The sequence below is a fragment of the Rattus norvegicus genome, chromosome 4, assembly GCF_021556685.1.
Source record: "Rattus norvegicus strain SHRSP/BbbUtx chromosome 4, alternate assembly SHRSP_T2T, whole genome shotgun sequence".
Taxonomy (NCBI): Eukaryota; Metazoa; Chordata; class Mammalia; order Rodentia; family Muridae; genus Rattus; species Rattus norvegicus.
In genome coordinates, this window is record NC_141537.1 from 122,699,142 (window position 1) to 122,719,757 (window position 20,616).

At 47.4% G+C, this 20,616-nt stretch overlaps 2 long non-coding RNA genes across 13 annotated transcripts in view; one reads left to right on the forward strand and one right to left on the reverse strand.

Moving 5' to 3' along the window:
- Positions 1-20,616, forward strand: part of LOC102554942 (uncharacterized) — a 106,332-nt gene that overhangs the window by 47,365 nt on the left and 38,351 nt on the right. For 2 of the 10 annotated variants that reach the window (XR_015686830.1, XR_015686831.1), the window contains exons 3-6: positions 3,022-3,099; positions 4,049-4,150; positions 14,798-14,901; positions 15,404-16,069. This is a non-coding gene — a long non-coding RNA (uncharacterized LOC102554942). Of the gene's footprint in view, positions 1-3,021; positions 3,100-4,045; positions 4,151-14,797; positions 14,902-15,403; positions 16,156-20,616 lie in introns of those variants that run through there. The other 8 variants (XR_015686832.1, XR_015686829.1, XR_015686827.1 and 5 more) reach the window with 6 other exon arrangements.
- LOC102555035 (uncharacterized) lies at positions 14,144-19,462 on the reverse strand. Of its 3 annotated transcripts, none has more exons than XR_015686823.1 (3): positions 19,180-19,462; positions 17,174-17,402; positions 14,144-16,425 (listed from the first exon to the last, which is right to left on the reverse strand). It is a non-coding gene; the product is annotated as an uncharacterized LOC102555035 (long non-coding RNA). The 3 variants fall into 3 exon arrangements; XR_015686821.1 differs by lacking the exon at positions 19,180-19,462 and adding an exon at positions 18,582-18,862; XR_015686822.1 differs by lacking the exon at positions 19,180-19,462 and adding an exon at positions 18,554-18,849.

Below are 20,616 nucleotides of genomic sequence, written 5' to 3' on the forward strand. Positions count from 1 at the left end.
TCCTTATAGGTGACCTGAGGTTTTCCACTGCAGCTTCTGGGCACAACTTCTGTCCCAGTGGACACTGAAGGCACCAATGAGTGGAGGGAATTTAAGTACAGAGAGGAGAAAAAGAACATTCTAGAGAGGACAGGAGACAGAGGGGTGTTGTCCCCAAGACTAACCAACTGTGCTCTGCTTTTGCACACACTAGAAAACAAGTTGAGAAGGCTTTGGCCATGTGGTCCACATCAAACATCTGGAAGACTGCACAGAAGGCAGCCACACTGCATAGACAGCAGGTGGCTGTCCTACTGGCCAAGCCCCCTCTAGAGCCTGTCCTGGAGTTGGCGCTCACCAGTGCCAGCAAAATGAGGACGAAGCAGTTCTCCAGTCCACCTTATCCTCTACACAGCCCAGCCCATTTCCATCTTTCTCTATCTTGCTTTCGATCCCTGCTCTGTATGTCCCAGATTTTGCTTTCTGCCTCACTTTGGGAGGGAAACACCTCCCAATTTCTCTCCCTCTTTCTGAATCGATAGCTTAGCTGGGCAAGGCAGAAAATGAAATTTACACTCAATGGTTTCCACGGCAACCCGGGTGCTGGGCCGCTTTCTCCTGCTCTTGGGGGCATGTTCTTCCTGAGAGAAAGCAGGTATCAGAAGTCCACAGCTTGAGGATGGGGTGGGGTGGGGGGTGAGATTGAGCTCCATTCCACACCCCCTTCTTCTGGCTCTGAGCATGAGGGAGAGGTGCCCTCCATCTTCACTAGCTCAGGAGAGGAAGCTTCAGGAACCATTGTCTTCTGTTGGCCAGAGTGGTGCCTTCTCTACCTCTGGGTTCAGGTGGGCACTGTGCTAAGTGCTGGAAGGTCTTTTTCTTTTATTTCAATTGTTAGAGGGAGACATTATTGTTTTGTTTTGTTTTGCTTGTTTTTTGTTTTTGTTTTTATTTATTTTTTCTCAAGACAGAGTTCCTCTGTGTAGCCCAGGCTGTCCTGAAACTCACTTTGTAGACTAGGCTGGCCTTGAACTCACAGAAATGAATACTTGCACCAAAGGCATGTGCTACCATGCCCAGCTGGGAAGCATTATTGTTAACTTACATGTATTCCCACAGGGAAAGAAAGTCCTGGAAATATTGACCTTGTACTGTGAGACTCCAAGTCAACACCCTGCAGAAGGGAGCCTGGGACTGGGACCTGTTGTCACAAAGGGAGTGTAGGATTCCATACTACAGACAATCCAGAGACTCGCAGACTCACTTCCTGCTTCTCCAGTGCTGTGGATTAGACAAGGCTGAAAGCCCAGATCTACAGCCCTTTGCAGCCCGAGTGCTTGTCGTCTGAACCACATTTCCTTAGCTGAGCACCAATTTCAGGGGTGAACACTGTCCACTGCCCAGGTGCAAAGCCCTCAGGCACTGGGGTGCAGCGTAGTGTACAGCAGGTCTCCATATTGGCGGCTGTCCCACTGGCCACTGGGTTAGGAGGTGCCCAGCAGGAGCCAGTCACCTGGTCACACATGCCCTGCTGTGTGTGGCAAGTCCCCTAAGAGGCACCAGCTGTGGGAGCCCAGAGGAGGCAGCTGTAAGGTCTGGGGTTTGAGAGGCTTTCTGGGGGAAAGTATGGGACAGCCAGGACAGAAGGCACCCAAGACAGAGACTGACAGGGGAAGGAGTGAGTTTTGGACATCTGCTGGAGGAGTGTGGGACGGCTGAGGTTCAGACATACCGTGTGGCATGTGTCTTCTCTGCCCACACTGTACCCATGCTGTCTCCACAGCTTCTTCCAGCACTCAAACTCTCAAACTGTCCTCAAGTGGGTTTTCTGGGGTTGGCACTACCCACTAAGCCTATGAATGGGCACACAAACCGGTCTCAGCCAAGGAGAGACTCACACTACTCCAGCTGTGTGATTGGCGGGCAGATGGGCACAGGCCCATTGGTCAACAGCTCTTGTCCTTCATGAGCTACCTGGAAACCTCTTTGGCAGGAGTGAAAACGTTGGGCAATCCCAAGTCTGAAGCTTGAGAGCATGCCCTCCTGGGAACAAAGCTACCACAGAGAGAAAAGTGGCTAACAAGTCTTGGATGTGTTCTTGGGCCCACCCCGAAGCCCAATGATTTCCTGGCACAATGTATCTCCTTAATTTCACGCATGTTCATGAGGTCTGGGATCACGCCTTTTGCATTGGAAAGAGGCCCCATTAGACCAGAGGGCAGAGAGGATAACAGACACCAGGCCATAGGGCCTTTAATCTCAGTGAGGGGCTCTGGGTGTGGAATCCTTGCTTACATGGTGGTGCAAGCATGGCCAGTCTGGGCATCCCAGGGCAGTAGAGGAAGGAGACTTGGCAGAGGGGACAGAAGTTTGATGGGTGAGCGTGGGTGGACAGAGCTGACCGCAGGCAAGTTATGTTAGTTTCAGACCCTTGCTGTGACAGATCACCTTAAACACAGAGAGGCCAGGACTGAAGTGGGCACACAGACCCAATCAAGCTGTCAGCCGAGGGACTTTCTGTACCAAAGCCCTAGCAGTGTGCAGCCTGCTTGGTCAGTGGCCACAGACTGCCTGGGACCTGTCACCCTTTTCAGGCTTGTGGCTCCAACCTTGGCTTCTGTCTCTGGGTCTGTCCTTTCTGATGCTGGTCTCTGAGAAGCAACTTAAGATGGCCTTGATCGTGTGGAAAGGCCAGGATAGTCTAGGCGGCTCAAGGCCTCAAACCTAGTTACACCGGCAAAGTCTCTTTGCAGCTTAAACTGGCGAGTGCCCAGGTCCAAAGATTAGGATGTGGACATCTTTGGTGGGCATTATGTTACTGACCACATGGGAAGAAGGGTTGGGAGGCAGCAGTGGGCAGTAGATACAGGGAGAGCCAAGGGCCTGAGCATAGAGGGTTCTATACTGTGTAGGTTGGGCACTGTCTCAAAGCCCAGCCCTATGATCTCTGGGCATCGGCTGCCTGAGGCCACTGCCTACACGGTAGTCTTTGATGAAGCTATTGCTGAACTCTACCCTAACATTTCTGTCCCTCTCGACTAGGTCTTCTAGGATTATCCCATGATCCTCACACTGGACCCTTGTCTTGGGTGACATTGAATCTGCTTCCTTGTGATTGAGGTGAGAGATCCAGAATAGGTGAAGCAACCCAGACACTGCCCCTGACAGCACTATGGCAGTCCTTCTGCCTTTCCCTCCTGCCCTAGAATCCTTTGAACATCAGGGACAATCTTTATGGGACTGTCCCTGTGGCTTGGTTCCGACTCGTCTGCTGGGATGACCAGCAGCTTCGTTAGCATCCTCCCCATTTTATAGCTGGGGCACACAGACGGACGGACGGTGGGGGCAAAAGGGCTCTCCTGAGCTGTAGGATAAAGAAGAAGCAATGTAAGCAAATCTCGGCTGGGCTTAAAATGGGTGTATTTAGCCAGTGGGGGTCATGGTTATGCTGACCTTCACCGTCACTGTGACCATGTGCTGTCTTCGTGGTTTTCAAGAGTGTAACTTACATCTGGGTGGTAATTCTCCTTCTTAGCTTACTCCATATGAACTGTCTATGAGCCCTCACCTTCTTCCCCTCCCTAGCTATTTCAGTCAGTGTCTGGGTGAATATCTATCTATATGATGTTTAAAAGGCTAATGTCTTTGACAGTCCTCAAAAGGCGCCTCTGAGAGACTAAGCAGCGGTTGTGAGCATTGCCTGGTCTCCCTCCTGTCCTAGGGCTAGCAGTTAGAAAAGGGAGCCTCCAGCCACACAGTCTCTCTGCCATAGTGAAAGGTCAGATGATAGACACTGGGCCTGAGTACCAAAGAGGATGACACAAAACAGCCAGGTGAGGACCAGGCCTGGTCTTGGCATCCATGTTCTTTCTGCAATAGAAATGTTCTATTCCAGTGAAGAGGGATTGTTGTAGTAAATATTATATTGGGGGTTTGTTACACCCTGTGACAATTTGAATCCTTGGCCTAAGGGGTGGCACTATTAGGAGACGTGGCCTTGGAGGAAGTGTGTCACTGTGGCATGGGATTTAAGACCCTCATCCTAACGCTCTCAGTCTTCTTCTAGCAGCCTTCAGATGAAGATGTAGGACTCTCAGCTCCTCCTATGCCATGCCTGCCTGGATGCTGCCATGCTCTCACCTTGATGATAATGGACTGAACCTCTGAACCTGTAAGCCAGCCCCAATGAAATATTGTCCTTTATAAGAGTAGCCTTGGTCATGGCGTCTGTTCATGGCAGTAAGACCCTAACTAAGACACATCCCCTTGTTGTTTTATATATATCTTTTGGGTTTCAATTCCATTTAGATCATTTAGTTCCCAAATAAAAGACACAGAGCCTTTATATTTACAATAAGCCTTAAAGCACTAGAGCTGGACAGATATCAACCCTCTATGCTATTTCTCTACTTCCCTGCCAATAACCCTGAGACATCACTTGCCGTGTTCCACCTGGGATGGTCCTACTCCAACATACCAGCTCCATTCACTCATGGTCCACTTACCCATGGTAACTCCTTTCTTGCCTCCTTCTATTCCTTGTGGTCCCTGAGTGAGACTCCCACTTTCTTCGGGCCAGCCAAGGCTGTGGACTTCCTTATTAAGCAATCATGGATAACTCAGGGGTAAGGTTTATACAACAAAAGCTGGTATACATGAGGAGTCACTCGTCTTGAAGCAACCAGATCTTGTAGTACAGAATTTAGTATTTGAATACAAGTAGCACCAGACCAACCCCCTAAAACGGATCTAAACACCTCAAGTGATGCTGTGTGACTCAAATGCAGAAGCTACTCTGTGACTCACATGGCCTTCCTGAGAGGCTGCTGTATGTGGGCTCCTGACTTCCCACTCTGCAGATGTCCTTAGGCACACAGGCCATTGCCTGTTGAATGGTTAGCATGCCCATTGCAGGGGACACTGCTTCTCACCCTAGCCAGCTAACTCCCAGTGGATGTGTCCTAATACTCCAGAATAACTCAAGAGATGGGATTTCTAATGTGAAATCACATTAACAAAGGTCTGGGCAGACTGGGTAGTTTATGGAGAACAGAAGAGATTGATTTGTGGGGTAGTTTGAATGAGAACAACCCCTGTAGGCTCTGATCAGAGACTATGGTCCCCAGTTAGTTGCTGATGTAGGATTCGGAGATGCAGCCTTGCTGGAAGATTATATAACTGAAGGGAGGGGGCTTCGAGTTCTCAAAAGCCGTTTATCATTCTTGTGTCTTTCTGGTTTAAGGTATGAGTTCTCAGCTCCCAGATCCAACCACCGTGCCTACTGTTTGCTGCTATGCATCTCCATTATGGTGGACTCTTATCCCTATGGAGCCATAAGCCAAAACCCCTTCATTCTAAAAGTTTCTGTTGTCATGGTGTTTTCTCATAACAGTAGAAAAGTAACCAAAACAGAGGTTAGTACAGGGACTAAGGGAGTAGGTTATTGCCATGACAGACCTGAATACATATACATTACATATATATTACATAATATATGTGTATATATATATTAGAAATGTGGAAGACTGAAACTTTTGACTAGAAAGACTGTTGATGCAGTAAGTAGACCTTAATAGGCCATCTTCACGAGAGCCTGGGAATCAGTAGCTCTAAGAGCCGGGAGGACTCGGCTCAAGAGACTTCAGAGGGAAGCGATGTTATCAGCTGAGCTGGAGACAGTTCTTGTGATATTTTCACAAGACTTCGGGCTGCTTTCTGCCATGTCTCCTAAACTTTCCTATGGCTAAATTAGAAAAGTCATGGCCTAATTTCTTTGGTGGAGACTTCACGACAGCCTGACTGACTCTGTCACGTGGCTATCGGTAATCATTCTTGTGCAGGTCTACAGTGGAAGATAACAATTTGGGCAAAAAGAAATAGAAATTGTACGGTTTGAAGAGAAGACCAGAGCCTGGGAACTTAGCACGGCAGCCAGGCCAATATGCAGCAAGAACAAGGCGAGGTGCTCTCAGGGGAAGACCCTAACCAGCTAAACTTACAACTTGAGAGAGAGCCTAAGAAACCACAGAAGCTGCTGGAAATGTGACTCATGGGGTCAAGGGTCCATCCAAAGCTGGCAGCCAAGCCTGGCCATGTTGTCCACATGGAGCTGGTTTAGAGTCAGAAGGACATGTGAGTGAAGGGTCTATGGGTCTATGGAGAGATGCAGAGGCCAGATGACTTGTGGCAAGAAAGCGCTTGCACAGAGTTCCTGAGAGGCCTTCTTTTTTTTTTTTTTTTTTGAGCTGAGGACCGAACCCAGGGCCTTGCACTTGCTAGGCAAGCGCTCTACCACTGAGCTAAATCCCCAACCCCTGAGAGGCCTTTAGAAAGGCCTAGCTTGTGGCACAGACCTCAAGGTGTTTGAGATGCCAGAACTTTGGAATATCTGTCAAGGCAAGAGCTGAGAATACAGAGAGTGGAGCCAGCGGGGGGGGGGGGGGGGGGAAGAGAGAGAGAGAGAGAGAGAGAGAGAGAGAGAGAGAGAGAGAGAGAGATTTTAGACAGCTATTAGGTTCAAAGTGGGCCACCAAAATGGCAGTACTGGTGACAACGTCCTAAAGAGAAGGCCACTGATGGGGGAAACCAAAGGACTATTACGGGGTAAAAAGAGATCCAGCAGGGTTGGTGATTTAGCTCAGTGGTAGAGCGCTTGCCTAGCAAGCGCAAGACCCTGGGTTCGGTCCCCAGCTCCGAAAAAAAGAAAAAAAAAAAGAAAAAAAAAGAGGTCCAGCATTGCCACATGACCTTCCTTACAAGGAACCTCTGTCAATTCACCCCAAATGTCAACTCCCTTAGGTAACAGCACCCAATTCAAAGACCCCAACCTTGATGACTGTCATATAAAATCCTCTCATTTTTCTGCCATTTTGCTTCTCTCTGCTCCCCAACCCTGAGAGACAGCCTTGGCAGTGTGATCTCCAAAATCCCTTCTTTCTAGCTATGGAGTGTCTAGTCCAAGTCAATGGTTCACTGAACGCCAACAGCAGCAGAGCTGGAAGTCTGGAGCCATCTGAACCCTTTGATACTGGACATGGGGCTACAGAATGTGTAGTTCACCCTGCTTTGGCCCAGTATTTCCTCACTACACCCCCATTCCTCCCTTTGGAATGATAATGCATGTTTGGTGCCTTTGTATGTTGGACGTACGTAATTTGCTTTGGATTTTATAGGGAATTACAGTTAAGAGATTGCCTTGGATCTCAAAAGAGACTTTGGACTTTTAAACACTGTTTAAAAAGTGTTGAAGTCTATGGGGACATTTTGCATTGCAATGTAGTCATGACACTATGGATGCCAGAGAGTGAAGTGTGGTGACCTGAATAAGAATGCTTGTCTGCAGTTTTGGACATTGAATACTTGGTCCCCTGTGGGAAGTGGACTGTGCCACCAGACAGAAAACTTGGTAAGGTCGAGCGAATGGATTTAGAAACCCCAGCAATTTTCATAACTGAGAATGAATGGTAGGCATTTAAATCTACTCCTGACCATGACACCCCATGGAGAGGACTGTGACAATCAGTCACGAAGAGGCAACACCCAAAGCCCCTCCTCATGCAGATGAGGCCTCCTTAACATCTCAGATCAAGCCAATAGACAACATCTGCCTTTAGACCCCAACCTACCCGAAAATGTTTCTAAGAGACTATCCACAAGGAATAAAGTTCACGAGGTATTTCACCTAAGACCACCTGACAGTGTCTGTCTTGTAGAGCAGTAACACCCTGGGGAAGAGAATTCTCTCCTGAAGCTTTCATCACTGGAAGCTGCTTGAGCCTAGCTTCTAGCCATGAAAACTTCGGGAGAGAATTCTACTCCGGGGCATCCTCCTGCTGCATCCTGCTACCTGCCACTGACTCCGGGGCATCAGCTGCAGGAGAGGGTCAGCAGCCCACTTGGCTTTGGCTTCCTCTTGGACAGCTGCAGCTCTTTGGCTGCTCCAGGCCAGAGCCCGCAGATCCCTGCAGATAGCACCCAGTATGCAGACTAGGGGTTCCTAATTAGCAATGCTGTTTGTGGAGCGTTTCGCTGGATGAAGTACATCACTGAGGGTCTCAAAAAACTACATCACATCTCATTCTCAGTTCATTGTCTTGCAAGCACGAGAACCTGAGTTTGGTTCCCAAAACCCATTGTTAAAAAGAAAGGGGAGGGGTTGGGGATTTAGCTTAATGGTAGAGCACTTGCCTAGCAAGCACAAGGCCCTGGGTTCAGTCCCCAGCTCTGAAAAAAAAAGAAAAAAAAGGGGGGGGGTAGTGTGTATGAGCACACACTTGTAATTCATAGAGGAAGTGCAGGCAGAAAGGTGCTTGCCTGGCCAGAAAGCCGAGCTTACTCGGGCTTAAGTTCCATGTTAATGAGAGAACTTGACTCAAAAAATAAGGACTAGAGAGTTGACTCAGAGGTTAAGAGCACTGGCTGCACTTGTAGAGGACCTGGGTTCGATTCCTAGCCCCCATGTGGTGGCTCATAACTATCTATCACTCCAGTTCCAGGGTATCTGACACTCTCTTTTGGTCTCTGTGGGGCACAAGACACACATGTGGCACACAGGCATACATGTAAGCAAAACACATTAAAGTAAATGAATGAATAAAGCAATGAATGAATGAATGGATCAATCAATCAATGGCAGAAGATGTAGGTCAGTGGGGCATGCTTACTTAGCATGCACAATGCACTTGGTTGAACCCCTGGCACTGGGGAAAGAAGAAAAGGAAAATACTCATTCCTACTGGGCTGTCATAAAAACATCAGAACCTAGGTTTGTGGATTATCACTTTCCTCCACTATGGCCCAGAGATGGTGAACAATTTGCTTAAGGACACATAGCCGGGGCTGCTGGAACTGCTATGTGACTCTCCCCTGACTGTTTCTCACTCATGCTGAAGTGTGTATGTAGGATGGGTCTCTAAGATCCACACTCCTGCCCTCCCTCTCTGGTGTCTGGACTGCCCTCTTGCCGCATTCTTGGTTGTTGGTTGGAGCGGTCCACTAGTCTGTCTCCTGTGGTATCAGCAGCAATTCGGGCTGCAGGTGGAGCGTAGAGGGTCTTGTGGATGGCTGGACTTCATGTTACATTCGGCTAATTGCTTAAATAGATTCTCCTACATGTGCAGCACTGAGCTTTCTGCTTCGATAAGACATAATATTAATTTTAATTAAATCTCTGAAAGCTTGGCCAAATATTTCCATTTTCTGAACATGTTCCTTGATCTTGGTATCTTCCCCTGAAACAGGGCTGCCGAGAAGAACCATCCTCTGGAGAGAGGTGGCCTGGGATGGTCGGGTGGATGAGTAGGAGGCCACTGTGAGCCAGGGCCTGTCCTGTCCTGCCCCGGTGACCCCAATCATTCTTTACAAGGGCCTCGAGCCTCTCTTGGAGCTATGAAAGCCTGGCTGGAAGGTTATCAGGTCATCAGGTTATCAGGCGTGGTACTCCAGGTCGCAGCCTGAGTAGTCTAGGCACTCACCCCTCGGTGCTGGGATGTGATTAGAAAGGATGAAGATGCCAGCCAGACCCCACCCACTCACAATGCCATTCCAGGGCTTTGGTAGAACAAAGGAAGCCCCTCTGCTCCCAGTTAGGATAGCCCGAGTCTGGAACTACAGAGAGCATGCTCTGGAGAGGTAGACAGAACAAGGGGGTAACCCTGCCGTCTCCTCTGTGGCAGTTTAGCCTGATCTGCCATTCTCATTTGAGCTGGGCTTCTCACCCCAGAGGCTGGCCCATCCCACCTTTAGTGGAAGACCTGGCCTTCACTTCAACCTTGAACTGGGCTGGATGCAGGAAGTGGGCAAGCCTACAGAGACCTTCCGGGTGACCTTGTCATTGCCATTTGCCCCCTGTGTGTGACAACCTATGGCTACTCACACTTGCCTGTAGAGGATGAGTGACCATCCACAGATGCCAGAGAGGGGCCGGACAGCCATGCACAGAGCAACCCAGTTGGTGTTTATGATGGGTCGTATGAGGGGAGCATGGTCTTTTGTCTTTTAGATTTATTTATTTTATGTGTATGGGTGTTTTGTCTGCATTTTGTGTGTGCACTGTGCATGTACAGTGTTCTTAGAGATCAGAAGAGGGTATTGGATCTCCTGGACCTGGAGTTATAGACAACTGTGAGCTGAAATGAGGTGCTGGGCATGACCTGAGTCCTCTGCAGGAGCAGCGAGTGCTTTAAACCACTGAGCCATCTCTACAGCCCCGGTGCTAAAACATTTGCTTATAGAATATTTTTCTGAATTTCTGGACTTTCTAAAGTGAGCAGACTTTATTTTTGTAAATAGAAAAAAATATACATATTCATCGTATGTTTGAAAATTAGCCGCAAGTGTAAAATATTGTAAGAATGTGTAGAGTTTCCAAGCAGATATACCCAGCTCTACCTCCAGGAGAGCCAAGGCTCTCCGCCCTTCCAAGGCCAGATAGATCCAGGAACTGTGATGGTCAGAACCAAGGATCTCCTGGAATTAGGCGTTCTCTGTTCTAGACAGCGGGTTCCCATGTTTCCAGTAGTCTGCATGTTTCTGTTTCAAGCTATTTGTCTTCCTTCCTTCCTTCCTTCCTTCCTTCCTTCCTTCCTTCCTTCCTTCCTTCCTTTCTTCCTTCCCTTCCTTTCCCCTTCCTTCCTTCCTTCCTTTCCTTTCCTTCCCTTCCCTTCCCCTCCCCTCCCCTCCCTCTTTCTTTCTTTCTTTCTTTCTTTCTTTCTTTCTTTCTTTCTTTCTTTCTTTCTTTCTTTCTCTCAAGACAGGGTTTCTCTGTGTAGCCATGGCTATTCTGGAACTTGTTCTGCAGACCAGGTTGGTCTTGAACTCAGAGACCAGCCTGCCTCTGCCTTCCAAATGCTGGGTTTAAAGGCACCCCCTCCCCACAAGCCCCTCCCAGCTTAGCTCCAGTTCCTTCCCTCCATGACGTGTCAATCCTGCATGAGATATTCTGAGTATTTTCCCATCTGCCATTTGTGCTGGAAAATTGATGGCATATTTTCCTATGCACGATTTGTTTTCCTTTTAGACTAATTTTAAAGATCATCGTTACCCATTAAAGTCTTATGTAGCTCAGGCTGGCCTTGTACTCTTTCTACCTCTGCCTGCCAAATGCTGGAATTCCTAGTTAGTACCATGATGCCTGACTTTGAAATTTTCATTTTAAGTCACCATAAAAGAAAAGGGCCTTTCCCACTTTGGATTTTCTCAGTTCGGGCCAGCTTTCTTATATCGATTGGTTGGTCGGTTGGTTGATGTTGCTGGGGATGGGGCCTCGGGTCTCGTGCGTGCCAGGCCAGTGCACTCCCTCTGAGCTATACCCCCACTTTTATGGAATCATTAACAGAGGTTACCACTGTGCCGACTGTGAGGGGATGGCCAGCTTGCCCATGTTCAAGGCTCCGCTGAGTCCACCAAACTGCATGTTCTCTGTGGTGCTTGCTGTCCATCTTGTTATCACTTTAAGCCTTGAGTTATTTTTGCAACCCCCTAAAACATTTTGTGGCCCACACAGATGTAAGAGACTTGTGCGTCCAGGTCTTCAGTGAGATCCCGCTGGGGCGTGGATTGCTCTTACACTGAATTAACTCATTAATGATGCTTTTTATTTATTGGACACAAGGGACTCACACTGAGTTAATTATTTATTTACGGGGCCCCAGAGGCGAGCGTTGAGATGACGATCTCGCTCCCTGTCTTGGCTGCTGTCGTCATTCTTACTGTTCCTTTTCCTGTTTTGTAGTAGTTTTCTCTTCTTAGACTCCCCTCGGTCCGGGCACTAGTCATTGGCTTGATAAGCATCTTTGCGTAGCTATTTATCTTTATAAAACACTCAGCCTTGTTTTGTGTCAAGTGCAGTAGAGTTCACCTCAGTCATCCAGTGCTGTAAGGTTGGCCCAGAGAGCTTCTCATGCTCGACACATGGCTCCTGGCGCTTTGCTTCAGCCAGCACTGCTACAGAGTCCCCAGATGACGATGGTGCATGAGTGCCTCTGCCCTTGCTCTCCTGCGGGCTTCAGCTCACTTTCTGGGAACCACAGCACCAGTTTTCAATCCCGCTGAAGACAAGGGCTTCTTCGGCTCCTCTGTATTTGCCTGATGGGGTAGGGGGAGAGCTGTCTGTCTGTCTGTCTGTCTGTCCGTCCGTCCGTCGATCCATCCATCCACCTGTCCATCCATCCATCCATCCATCCATCCATCCATCCATCCATCCATCTATCTATCTATCTATCTATCTATCTATCTATCTATCTATCTATCTATCTATCTATCTATCTGATTGTCATTGCTGTGGAGGACATTTATATGTGGATTTCTGATGACTGAAGCTTCCCTGTGCCTCTTAGGTACTCTCTGTCTCTGTCTCTGCTGCCTTGCTCCACCCTTTTGGAGAGAGAGAGAGAGAGAGAGAGAGAGAGAGAGAGAGAGAGAGAGAGTTGCTGAAGTTAGCTCATCTCAGCTGCATGAAGTTAACTCATCCCTCAGGACCTCTGACTGCAGTTTGACTGGGTGTTGCATTTTAATTACCAAGAAACATTTTTTTTGAGACAGGGTTTCCAATCTGTTGACCAGGTTGGGCTCAAACTCCTCACCTCCCACTTGTCTCCCCCCCCCCCCCCCCCGTGGCTGGAGTAGCTAGGACCAGGGTCACAGGCTACCATGTCTTTATGAGATAGCTCTCCTTCATTTTAAAATGTCCAATCCATCTACTTCCCATTTCTGCTTTCTGCTTTTGTGTTTGCTAAGACATCTTCCCTACCCTGAGGTCACAAATAAATGTCCTTACATTCAGCAATGACTATATGTCAGCGGTGTATGAATATATGTCTAAGAAGAGCATTGGCTGTTCAGCAGGGACTGAAGCAGAGACATGGAGGGGTGCTATTGGCTTGCTCACCATGGCTTGCACAGTCTACTTCCTTTCTTTTTTCTTCGAGACAGGGTCTCATTGTATAGCTCTTGCTAGCTTGGAATGCTACATGTAGACCAGGCTGGCATCAAACTCACAGAGATCTGCCCTCCTCTGCCTCCTGAGTGCTGGGATTAAAGTCATGCACCATCCATACCCTGTTCAGTCTGCTTTCTTTTGCTATTCAGGACCACCTGCCCAAGAGTGGCACCACCTCCAGCCTATGGACCCATGCACATCAGTCAATAATCAAGACGATTCCCCACAGACTTGCCTATAGGGTAATGTGATGGGGCATATCCTCAATTAAGACTTCCTGTTCTCATATAACCCTCAGTCAGCTTCTGTCAAGTTGACAAAAAACTGACAAGCACAGGGACCAAAAAACAGTGTCTCTCCAGGCCTCGGCCACCAGAATGGGATGGTCGAGTTGCTTTAGAGACTGAGCGACTACTGGGGCTCTTGGCCTTTCCAGTGTGACACAGACATTGTAGGACTACTCTGACCTCAAGATGTAAGGCAAGCTAATAAACTCCCTTTTCATATATGTTCATTCTGTTGATTTATTCTTTTGGGAGACCCTGACTAATACGCACATTGAACCATTTCACTGGACTCTTAATCTTTTCATGGGTTAGGGTTAGGTCACTCCAGAACGTACTCAGACATGAAAAGCCCCCTCCATGCCAGGCTAAAGCCAAAGCATTGAGCTTATTTTGCTCCACGTAAAGCACCTATTCCCTTTGACACATTATAGCTCAATGTATATATTTTTACTGTGCTGGTAACGGAACCCAGGGCTTGTGTGTGTTAGGCAAGCATCCTACCGTGGATTCTCAGCCCAACCCTGACCCTCTTTCCCCATCTTGTCTCTGGACTATGTTGAGCAGGTATGCACGGAGGGGTGCTCCTAGTTGATGCAGACAGTGTCTGACATAGGAGGGACAGGCTGTGGTTTGGACACATAGTGAGGACAGTCCCTTCTACCATGCTGGACATTAGCACATGGCATTCTGGGCTGGGTAAGACACCTGGATTTTCCCACTGGTGGATTTTTTTGGGGGGTGGTAAATTTCTTATTAACCTATTCTCTCACTTTTTATTTCCCACCAACTTTATTGGGTACATTACATGTACAGGTACTTGCATATGTGAGAGTCGGGATGTGACAGGTACATGCCCTTTAGGAGGCACCCAGGACCAGAAACCTCCAACCCTTCAGCTCACTCAGGAGGGGGCTTCTCCACTGGCTCCTTACATCACACATCAGCCTACTCAATTTTATTAATCAAATCATGAGGTACGTGAGGTTTCAACACACTGTGTTTGTTTTCTCTTTGTTGGGATGAGACACTTGACAATAGCTAGTGAGATGGACCAGTGGATAAAGGGATTGGCCACCAAACCTGATGACTTTAGTCCCTAGGACCCATGTGGTAGAAGGAGAGGACCCAAGCTGTCCTCTGCTCTCCATGGCACGTGCATAAACATATATACACATAAATGCATACGTCTAATAGGAAGAGATGGGGAGGTAGCTCAGCAGTTGAGTCAACAGTAACCTGGGTTTGATTGCTAGCATTCACACGGTGGACCACCACCTCTGTAATTCTAATCATAGGGCATCTGACCCCCTCTTCTGGCCTCTGCAAGCACCAGGCATGCACGTAGTGTGTAGATATACATGCAGACAAAACACTCACATAAAAATTTTAAACATCAAATTAAAAAATACCTAACAAAATTAACTTAAGCAAGAGAGGTTTTACTTTGACTCATGGTTTGAGGGTTCAGTCCATCATGGCGGCGAAATCGTGGCAGCAGGAGTGTGGGGGCAGCTGATCACGTTGCTTTCATACTCAGGAAGCAGAAAAAAATGTGTGTTGCTGTTCAGCTGGCTTCCGCCATTTTTCCTTTTAGTTCATCCTGGGATCCCAGCCTATAGGGTGCTGATGCTGTTTTAGGCTGGACCTTTCCTCCTCAGTTAAACCCCCCTGGACACACCCTCATAGACTCAACCAGAGGTAGGTCTCTTAGGTAATCCCAATTCCAGACCCATTGAAAAGGAGACTTCGCATCTCAGTCCCCACCCATTCTTCTCTGCCTCTTTTTTTCATGAGCCATGTGATGTGGAGAGCTTTCCGTTTTATTCTTGCTTCATAAACACCCCCTCCCTCTCCCATTTCCCCCTCTTTCCCTCCACAGGCTTCTCATTCCTTAGTTTCTGAAACAATGTAACGGGTTGTTTAGACCCTTTCTTAGAGAATTTGGTTAAACTCGTTCAGCCCAAAATATCTGGAAAATAGGTCTTTGACCACTGTCTCAACTTCTTCAATAGTTACTGATAATTCAGTTTCCTAATTTATGCTGCTCCCGCTTTAAATTTTGCCTGGGATTTATCTGCTCATCCGACATTCATATTTGCTGGTAATCTCAGTTTAGTTTGAGCTCGTTCATCTTTTCCACAAGTGCTTATTTTCCGCCTTATGTTCTGTCTTCACTAATGTAACTTTCGATCTTTTCCAGACCGGTGAGGAAGCTTGAAAAGCTCCCCCGTTCGTGGATCTGACTCGGTCCCGTGAGGTAGATGTGGGTTTCTGCCCTGCTGACTCTGCTTAATTCGGGCGGACTTCCCCTGCGCCTTCACACACGGGCGGTCTTGTGAAGTCTCATGTGAGCTCAGGGAAGACACTCGGAGCCTGTCAGACGGACAGTCTCATGAATATAAACACCGCACAGGGTGCTTCCGTTTGCTGTGGGAGCTTCGGCTCTTGTGAGATGAACAGCAATCTTCAGCACACCCTTGGCGTTCCCCATTTTCCTCCCCGTTCCTCAGCTGCCCGGCATCCCACAGCTCTGCTTGGGAACTTAAGCTCGCTATTAACAAGATGAATTCTCCACTCATTGTTCTTTTTTTGCAACTAAAATGACTCATTTTTGTCCCTTACAACAGATTTGCTCTAAACCTTATCTTTTCTCCTCTGACATTGAAGTCATCAGACTTTTTGCTCCTGGTTTGCCTGCTCCCCACCTCCCAATTTCTTTAGTTTTCTCTCTGGGATCCAGACTGCTAGATTTCTTTCTGTTTTGAACCTTTCAAAGATGGCCTGTCTTTTGCTTAAGTTGTCTCTTAACCTTCATTATATAGCTTTTTATATAATGATATATAACAATAAATAAACTTTTAATGAGTTTATATGCACATCTTGGGGGTGGGGTGCTTTTGACACTGTGTGTGGAGGTCAGAGGACAACTCAATGAAATCAGTTCTTTTCTTTACCTGGATTCTGGAAATTGAGTTTAGGCTGCCAAGCCAGAGATGTAAGTATCCCACATCTGCTGATCTATCGGGCCAGCCCATCCTCCTAGTCTTTCATTTTCTGTTTATCATATTGTCTTTACTTTTAAGTATAGTGTATTACAAGTATGGTGGTATACACCTTTAATCCTAGTACTCAGGAGGCTGAGCATAGTGGATCTCTGTGAGTTCAAGACCAGCCTGGTCTATTTAGTGGAGTTCCGGGTAGAAAGAATTACACAGAGAGAACCTGCAGTAAAAAACCAAACCAAAACAAAACAAAAAAACAAAAACAAAAAAACAAAAACAAAAAAAAAACTTTCTTACTAACAACAATATCAACCATATCAACCAACCAGACCCCCCAGAGCATCCAGGGACTAAACCACCATCCCAGGAGTACACAGGGATGGACCTATGGCTCCAGCTATATACGTAGCAGAGGATGGCCTTGTCAGGTATCAGTGGGAAGAGAAGCCCTTGGTCCTGTCAAGGCTTGATACCCCAGTATAGGGGAATGTTAGGGACGGGAGGTGGGAGGGAATGGGTGTGCAGGTGGGGGAGCACCCTCATAGAAGCAGGGGGAGGGAAGATGGGATAGCGGGTTTCTGGAGGGGAAACAGGGAAAGGGGATAACATTTAAAATGCAAATTAAAAAATATCCAATAAAAGAAATGGTTAGATGAAAAAAAAGTTCTTATTATAGTTTTCATTACTATAATATAACATCACAGTCAAGCTGACTTCATGAAGGAAAACGTTTGAATCAGCTCATAGTTTTGGAAAGTCTCAAGTTCAGACCAGGCTTGGACTCTGGGGACCACTGATGGCAGATGCCATCATGTCAGGGCCCGTGTGGGAACTGGACGTCAGCACGGTAAGCCAGAGAGGCTGGAGTCTACGTTTGCCCGTCATTGAGGACTAGGATGCCTGCCCAGAGCAGACAGGTCAGGATTCCCTCTGACCTGAACTGGGATACTTTACTCTGTCAGACTCACGTGCTTGCCAGTGGACGTGCCTGCTCAGTACAGTGTCGCTCGAGGCAGCGTGTTCTTCCACAGGAATGTGCACTCTGGAGGGGAAAAAGCAGTGCTGAGGAGCCGGGAGCTGCAGAGGGTGGAGGACTGAGGAGGCCTCTGTTTCTGCTGATTCACACTCAGAGGCTGAGCTGGGCACCTGAGGTGGGGCTTCCACATTTTGGTTCACAGGACTTGCAGGGTGACACTTCTGTTAGGACAAAGGAAATGGAGTGTCTCCTGTGTTCTGGGGCTCAATCAGAGCCTCCCTGATGGGTTAAATGGTCCCTCTACAGAGACTGTGTGTAGGTGCTGTGAACTGCAGAGCCTCAGCTATAGGTGCCCCTTGGCCCCGCCCTCTTTCAGATGTGACTGCAGAATGAGTCCTGCTGAGCTTCCCTAGTCAAGCTGAGGGCCTGCAGAACCACGGGGGCTAGGGTAAGTCATTAGTATTTACTAATGGATTGATGGACCTGGGTGCTGGGGATGGTACCCAGGCTTCGAAGATGCCAGATGAATGCTCTGAACTGTACCCATCAACCCAGAAAATTGTTCATTTAAGGCCCCAGGTCTTGGGTGGTGTGTTACAGAGCATCAGGTGACCTGCGAGGTGTTAGTGAAAACTACTGAAAAACTGTGGTTTACACCCCACTGTCATCTTCTACTATAGTGTCTGGCCCCTCAGCTGTGACCACAAGTCAGGGCCAGAAGCTCCTGTGGTGACCTGCTTGGCCAGGAGCCAGGTTGTTTTTCTTGGACTAGCTCATTCCTACCTCTTAAAGGTGACTGATTGACAAGCAGCACCCGCCCCCCCCCACACACACACTGAGAGAAAGGAGCTTGCTAAACAATGTTCTTCCAACTACTCATAGGCAAGCTGCCCCTCTCTTTGAGTGGCCAACCTCCCCCTTTCTTTCATGCATACACACGTAACATGTACACATATGCACAAACAAAAAATTGCATAAACTGCATACATGTATATATGCATACACCTGTGAATATTTGCATAGACAAATGTATGGACCTATTTGCATATACATGTATACTCACACATGTAACACACATACAGACACATATATCACATGTGCACATACATACATACACATGAACACACATGCATAGAAACAATATATGGCCATATAGGCACATGTACATTTATGCACAAACATATAAGATACATACACAGGCACACACATGCATATTACGTGCACATAGATATATACACATGTAGCACACAGGTACACATGTATCAAAAGCACATATATTCATTCACATATAAACATACATGCTTAGGTACATGCATGCACACACATGTAGTACACGCATATAGACACATGAGTGCACACAATGCTTGCATACCTGTGCCCTGCACACACTCACACCGTACCAGGAGGAGATCACTTCTGTCTCACAGCTTCCTGCAGCTCCTCAGATCTATCAGCCTCCCTTTCTGTGCTGTGGAACCTGGAGCTGGGTTTTGGGCAGTGAGCCAGCGGACTGCATTGCATCTTGTTTGCACTGAATTATGGACTCCTCAGGGGGGAAAACCGATCCTTGGTCCAAGAGCCCTCTGTGTTTCTCTACTCAAGGTTTTGTCGGTGTTGGGTTGGACCCTTTGTTGGGAATAGAGCTTCCATTGTTACTAATCACTTCCTAGCTTTAGGAACCACTGTGACTGGAATAGGAGCTCCCCTTCCCCCTCCCCCCCAGTATTTCCTGTTTGATCATGTGCTGAATTCTGACTTACTCTAGACTTTGTAGGAGGCAGCCGTGTCTTTGCAAACACTGACAGTTTGTTACCGTTTCCTCTTTTCTGGAGAGTCACCGCAGTCTGAAGACAGCTTTGCTGCCCAGGGTATAACATCAAGTCACCAGGCCAGCCTCCATTCTGAGGGATGGGCCCCTCCTTATAGCCACACCACCCCGACCCCTGAGGGCTGCATCTAACTGATGCCTAACACTGAGCGCAGTACTGAACCATGTACCTGTTCTCGGTGTGCAGAAGTGTGATATTTTGGTTGACAAGTCAAGCAGAAGAAGATGAACAGGGCTCCTCAGAATCAGGACAGCTACAGCCACACATGACAGAGTCTGCACTCCATCCTGTGACGACACACCTGAAGCAGGCAAATGAAAGAAGAAACATCTCATTTGGCTCACATCAGTCTGTGGCTCTGCCGGTAGTTCCACTGCTGTGCACCTCGGAGGGAATCTGTGGCAGAGAATGATGCTCACTCATGGGAGCCAGGAAGCAAACAAAAGAAAGGAGGGGCTGGGCTCCAACACCCCATTGAAAGGCAGCCCTCATCTACCTCACTTCCTTCCACTGGGCTTCAACACCTCCAATATTGCCATAGGTGGGGATACATGGCCTTGGGAGAAATTTCAGAATCATACCATAAAAATTCCATTTACAAAATTGTCAGCATTGTGACTTTTGAGCTCAGGGATCATTATTAAGTAGAATAAGGGCTACTTGAATACCAGCAATGACACAGAAACTGTCTACCTGATAGCTGAGATAGCTAACGGGAGGGTAGTGTACACAGCATGGACATAGCGTACTGATTCATGCTCAGGCAGTGTGAGATTTCCTCCTGCTTCTTAGTGATGTCAGTATAAAATGATGAATTGTTTATTTCTGGATAATTTTCATGGATGATTTCAGATTGGGGGAGTGGGTAAGGGATTCCTGCTGGTTTTTCTTGGCATCTTCCAGGCCGAGCAGTGGGAGGAGGTTAGCTCTTGCTCAATTCCTTCCTGGTAATCTTGGGGACACATCTCAAGTTTCACTGTTGAACTTTCTACAGGCAAATCTATTGAATTAAGAAATCCCTCTTCTATACGTAGAATAGATTTATAAGTCACAAAATTAATGTCAAATTTTATCAGCCATCTCTTTGGGCGTATCCATGTAAACAATTATGTGAGTTTTCTTTTTAGTTTATGCAGTGGATAGAGTAAATTCAGAGGCTGAGCCTTTCTTTAAGCTCTGGAATATATGGTCTTTCATTGCAACCTGCTAATCTTTTGATTTGACTGGGGATGTAATTGATTGATACTTTGTTTAAGCTTTTGGAAAATGTTTAACATGAAGTAGTCTCTTCACTTTTAAGTATCTTTGCCTCAATCGCCAAGGAAGAAAGGGAATGTTTTTCATTCCCCACTTCTCAATTTCTACAACTCTAAGTGGGAGAAAACTTTAACTCTAGTTAGAAGGGGTGCAGAAGATGGCAGAGGCCGCCCAGCAGTTAAGGGTGTTTGCTGCTCTTACAGAGGACCCACCTGTATGTCACTCCAGCTCCAGGGGGACTGGGACTGCACAATGTGACATATACACAGACACATAAACAAAAATAAATGTTAAAAAATGCATCAAAATTAAAATGGCCTAAAAGTGGGCTGGAGAGATGACTCAGAGG